Source organism: Zeugodacus cucurbitae, chromosome 4, assembly GCF_028554725.1.
Source record: "Zeugodacus cucurbitae isolate PBARC_wt_2022May chromosome 4, idZeuCucr1.2, whole genome shotgun sequence".
Lineage (NCBI taxonomy): Eukaryota > Metazoa > Arthropoda > Insecta > Diptera > Tephritidae > Zeugodacus > Zeugodacus cucurbitae.
The window spans coordinates 2,719,548-2,725,823 of record NC_071669.1 but is presented as its reverse complement, the minus strand read 5'-3'; the positions used below and the strand labels follow the sequence as shown (position 1 = coordinate 2,725,823).

General features: G+C 37.2%; 1 non-coding gene across 1 annotated transcript; it reads right to left on the bottom strand.

Moving 5' to 3' along the window:
- Nucleotides 1–5,105: 5,105 nt before the first annotated feature.
- Nucleotides 5,106–5,177, bottom strand: Trnae-uuc (transfer RNA glutamic acid (anticodon UUC)). The gene has a single exon. It is a non-coding gene; the product is annotated as a tRNA-Glu (tRNA).
- Nucleotides 5,178–6,276: the final 1,099 nt, after the last annotated feature.

The following is a 6,276-nucleotide window of genomic DNA, read 5'->3' as shown; positions in this document are numbered from 1 at the left end:
CGTGAAGAAAATCATTACGAGTAAATTATGGAAATATGGCGAGATGGCACGTTTTGGCAATAGTCGATGATGAGTCGCGAAACGATTTAGTTTAATATTTTTAATCATAGAAAATCAAAATTTTTTTGAATTTTTACAATTTTTGAGATTGTAGCATTTTATGACGCAGTCTTTTGCCACTCAGAAAGATATTCAGCTTTGAAATAACGCAGAACATGGTCTGAGAGATAATGTTTGCTTATGACTTGGCTTCCAGATCTGAAAGCATGTTTGATTGAGGCCCTCCTAACACTTTATTGAGATCTGATAGTATACATTATTGTATTGTTGGAATACCTAAAAGTTTTCCAAAAATGTTTGGCCTAACGAGAGTTAAACACGAGCTAAATGAAATCGAAAATGATCTGGAAGCCAACAATTCGTCTAATAGCGTTTTTAGACAGGAGCTAATTGATCAATTAACTGGACTCTGCTCGTTTAAAACGCTTATTAAGATCGATTTACCATACAAAATTAAAATCAACATTTATCTTTAATTGAAATTTAATCGACTTGAAAATGAAATGCAACTCTGCGTCAGAGACGTACGATATATGTTCTTATGTCTGCGATTGGCTGAATTTTTTGATTAAAAAAAGCTACGGTAGATGCCGCTGCTAAAAATATTAATCAGCTGATGGTACTTACCAACTTCTTATGAAAAGCAAAAACAAAAATGTATAAGAGCTGATCGGTTACCGAGTAGTAGGCAGTATAATAGACAAAAAAGGGTTTCTCAATAAAAAATTAATTCAATTAATGTGGCTGTCTAAAAACTCTATAAGGCCTGATATAACATAAATTGTTGTCTGAGAAACTCGAAATTATGTCGCCAAACTAGTGTGAGTTATGTCTGTTGAATGTTTTAAAGCGTTCTTCAAGCAGAAAAAATCATCAAAGGATTGACTATATTACTGAACATCATGCCAAATTAGTGAGGTTATGACGGTTAAAAAATGCATGACATTCTTCAAGTCGAAAGTACATCGTCTAAGGATTAACAATATTATGAATTTACGTCTTGGGGACTCAAAATATTGAGGTTATATCGGTTGAGGGTTTTACTTGCGTTCTTCAAGCCAAAAACGGGTGACTTCTTCAAGCCGAAAACATCGTCTAAGGATTAACAATATTATGAATTTTCGTCTTGGGGACTCAAAATATTGAGGTTATATCGGTTGAGGGTTTTACTTGCGTTCTTCAAGCCAAAACCAGGTGACTAATGTATTTTGGATTGTCAATCATTAACTTTATCGCCGATGTTATGTCGGTTGAATGTTTTAAAGCGTTCTTCAAGTCGAGAAAAACATCTAAGAACTGATTACAACATAAATTGACGCACTGAGTACTCCAAATTAGTGAGGTTATGTTGGTTAAAAGCTTTATATCGTTATTCAAGCCAAAAACAGTTGACTAATGTGTTTTGGATTGTCAATCATTAACTTTATCGTCGCTACTATCATGCTTGACTGATGACAATTTACTCTCCGCTCTTTTATGAAACTTGTAACGAGTATGTGAGCATTCTTTGCAACCAACTTTATCATTAACTGTTTTAACTTAGAGGCTCTTAATAAACCACTTAGTTGCTTGTACCTTTTTGCTACGGAATTTTCTTTCAAGTTCTAGACTAATTAATGTATAATCTCGAAAATATATGAAAGTGTTACACTTGATTCATGAACATACGTTGGAGACTTCAAACACGCCTGCCTCTAAGTGATTAAACTAATCATGAGTGTGAGATTGCTATGAAAGGTTAGAAAAATAATGGTTTGCAGACAGTGTTCTTGCAAGAAAAAGTCAATTTTATTTCGAAATCAATGGCAAGTCATTTATACACAAATCAATCATCAATGCTGTACCCCTTTCATTCCTTGTAACATTTCATTAATTCATTTACGAAACCTAAATAAAATGTCAACCTTCGATTTCATTAATTATACTTATCTGCGAAAATCTCTTGAAAAAAATACATACATACACACTTACACACAAAGTGGCATGTAGCATGTTTCATAGTTTCTATTTGCGATAGCCCATCGCACTGATTTGCTTTTCCAACTAATGAACAACACTACCAGCCGGTTGATATCAACATTTCAGCACTCTGCGCTCTATGAATAAGCAGCGTAATGGCAAATCAAAGTACCAACTTTAACCCTTTGCTGAACTTTGTTAGCCGGCTCATCCCACACTGTGTTGCGTGGCGCCTGGCTCAACTCAGCTTATGCCATGGCAGGGCTTTGTTTGAGCGGAAATTTGACTCAATGCAAAAGTTATATCAGTTGTTTGTCAGTGCCAAAGTACGAAAGTAACTTCGTGGAGATAGTAAATGAAAAGTTTGCTTGTTAAACTTGCCATGCAATAAACGACGAGGGCAGGTGTAAGCAGGTGCCAAGCAAAGCATATGGCGGCATCAGCGTCATCAGGCGTAGAGTTGCGAGCAACTGTCTGTGATTATTACGTTGTGACATATTTAATTACATTTCAAAAGTTACTAGAGAGAGAGAGAGAGAGCGAGAGATACGTGTATGTATTTGCAAAATGGCTGCCGGCAGGAAGAGGAAGCAGGCAGCAGTAGAAAAAATGAAGAAAGGATATGGCGGGCGTGTCCTGGTGCATTAAATTAATTAAAAGTTCACTTCATTTCATTTTGCAATGCAAGAGGGATACACATACCGTTAGTATAAGCCAACACAACACACACACTCGCACACTTGTGTAGATTTCCGAATCTGCGATAAATATTAATGCGAAGAAAAATTAATTGGCTGTAAAAGTTTTATTGCAAATGAGAGATAACAAATGCCAAGAAATGTGCGTAATATAACTGAAAAGGTATTTAAATTTAAATACTCGTATATACATATATACAGTTATACTGATATAAGTCTTAAAACAAGTAACACATTAAAACTTGAGTAAAGAAAATCCTTGGAAGTCTTGTGATTTGCTTAAGGCCTGCATGTACATTCTTGGAAATTAATTTCTATAATTTGCAGTACGAACATGGGCACTTAAAGCATTGCCTTCATATTTGCTTTTCAGTTTCTGAAAGTCACTTTGTCTCAACCGCATGTTGGTTCTCACGTTTAATTTGTCACTGAAGCCTACAGTTTGAAAGTTATGCATTATTGATGCGACCTACAATCATTAAACACCGGTTGCATCCAATGCAGAAAGGTAGTTTGAACACTCTGATATAATTTTTGCGAAAATGTCATTCACCTCAGCTGGTAGTCATAATAATTACATATAACTGGTTATATATAGATCTAAACTTTGCTGAACTACTCTTAAAAAAATATACATATGTCTGATAACATATATTTAAAGCAGATCTAAGTTTATGCGAAATATTAGGTTGGCATATATCTTCCTTTTTGTCTTTTCAATTTCGCGGCTATATATGTATAAAGCGCGACAGAGCTCGTATCTGGCAATACTATACATCTTTGAAAGATCTTGACATAACCTACAAAACGATGCTATGCATGTTTAGTTTGGATATTGCGTTCAACAGTTTGTAGACGTGAGAACTGCGGAGGAATGTTTTCGACGATTCAGAGCGGGTGGAAACGACACCATGGATAAGCCAGCCGGCGGAAGACTTGTGGCGACGAATACCGATCGAATGTGGCATCTCGTGACATCGCCCAGGAGAGAGGAGTTAGTTACCAAACCATTTAAAACCATCCGCAGAAGGCTGGATATACAAAACAGCTTGATGTTTGGGTGTCGCGTAATTTGACGCAAAAAACCCTTCTGGACCGAATCATCACTTACGATATGCGGCTGAAACGGAACGAACTCGACCCATTTTTGAAGCGGAAGGCGACTGACGACGAGAAATGGATCACATACGACAATATCAAGCGAAAACGGTCGTGGTCGAAGGCCGGTGAATCGTCCCAAATAGTGGCTAAGCCGGGATTGACGGCCGGCAAGGTTTTGCTGTGTGCTTGTGGTGGGATTGGAATCCTATATGAGCTGCTCCCATATTGCCAAACGCCTAATTCTATCATCTACTGCGAACAACTGGACCGCTTGAAGCAGGGGATCGACCAGAAGCGTCCAGAATTGCCCAACAGGAAGGGTGTAGTGTTCCACTAGGACAACGCCAGACCGCACACTTCGTTGATGACTCATCAGAAGCTACGGGAGCTCGGATGGGAGGTTTTATCGCATCCACCATATAGGCCAGACATAGCCCCAAGTGATTACCACTTGTTTCTGTTCATGGCGAACGCCCTTGCTGGTGTAAAGTTGAACTCAAAAGAGGCTTGTGAAAAGTAGCTATCCGAGTTCTTCGAAAATAAGGAGGGGGCTTCTACGGCGCAGGGAGAAATTTGCCAACCTAATAATATCAGACGTTTTTTGTTTATAGGGTAGGCAGTTGAGCCATTTCTCTCCGAAAAGTAGGATCTTCTATTTTTTTAACATTTTTCAGTGCACCGGAAAATAATTTCCTTCTTGATTTTCTTAAAATGAATAAATGTTGAAAACTAAAGAATCGGAAAACTGAGTTGTAGCCTAAGAACAAAGCTGAAATCAATGATATTTATTGATAGCGTTGACAAAGTATATGGACGTAATTTTCGAAAATTCATATTAAATCGAAAGCTTACAGTGAAAGCTTCACATTAGATACAGTACTCGTTATACAGTACAATTTGTGCGCTCAGTTTCACCACTTGTATGTTTTGAATCAAATTTCAACGTTTTGTCGAATCTACAACAGCCAACTTCTCGTAATATTGGATGCAACAACAGAATTTTTCGGTATAGTTAAACTTTCTATGTACCCTCAGCTTATAGAAATACGTTTAGTTCTAGAAATGTAACTTGTTTATGAAAATACAAAGTAAATTAATAGATACAAAAACAAAAGAGATGAGTTTTAGGTTTACTGAAGATAAAATACTCATATTCTGACCTACATAATATTAAGATTTGAGTTTCAAAACTAATTATTTATTATTAAAAATAATAAAATAACTCGAATTACTTACATTTAGTAAAAAATTAAAAAAAATATATATTTTTTCAAGCAAAAAAATTTTTTCCCATACCGGGAATCGAACCCGGGCCTTCTGGGTGAAAGCCAGATATCCTAGCCACTAGACCATATGGGACCTCTTATTTCAGACGTCTAACGCGCAGCAGATTACGCTCAAATTTTGAATCACTCTAACAAAAACAGTGACTCAGTTGTGCAAATAGACTCGTTTCATATGTTTATTTATAAGCGTTTTGTTGTTTTTCGCTTTGTTTTTTCTCTATTGTTTTGTTAAATTAAGTGGCTTTTGATTGTTATGAGCGCTTGACGAGAGCACACACATGCGCTCAATGTTATTTTATGAATTCAAAAACTTTGAAAAGATTTGAAAATTTCGCAGCTGTTGCCAAATGAAAATCGAAAACGAAATAGTGTTGATAAAATATTGTTATTGAAGCTGCCACGAGCGGACACTAAAATTTCGAAAGTACACGAGAACCCAGCACACACCTACAGACATGCCGACATGCATGTGCAGCGCTCGTTCTTTATGATTACTTATTGTTGTTGTTGTTATTAAAACGGGTGAAATTAGTGCAGTAAACAAAAGTTAAGCCAATAAACAGCAACATCCATCAAATTGGCAACGCCAGCGAGCGCTTAGGTGGCTGAAGTGGTCGAAAGGTGGCGTTAGCGCCATCAAATTGCGACGTCCGCAAGCGGCCACATGTGAGAGGCTATGTGCTCGCCTTGGCCAAGAGCAGTGCTGACGCATTTTCGTTGTACAACAACAACAAGAAAAAGCATGTGGCAGCCGTAGGCAAAGTGGCTTTTCCTTGTTGCTTTTAAAATTATGGACCACTAAATTTGGGTCAGCATTGCTTTGCAACAACAACAAGCCACTCATGTGTGTTCGTTTGTGCCCCGCTGCCTGTCGGTGCAGATATTTTAATAGCTCAGCAATGTTGATAAACATTTTCATTCGCCACTTACGGTGGCATGCCAGTCTATATTTAACATATCGTTTTTTTGGTTAACAACAAAATTAGCGTCAACAGCAACAACAACAACAACAACAGCGGCTATTTATTGCTTATTTTGCATCACTCGTGCATTAATCGTTAATTGATTAAATTTAGAATTGTTTTTGCAGATTCTGAAAAAAATAGCACTAAGTTGTCGCATTTGGTTAATACTGTTGTTATTTGACGGCACGTGTAGCCCCCTTGACCGCT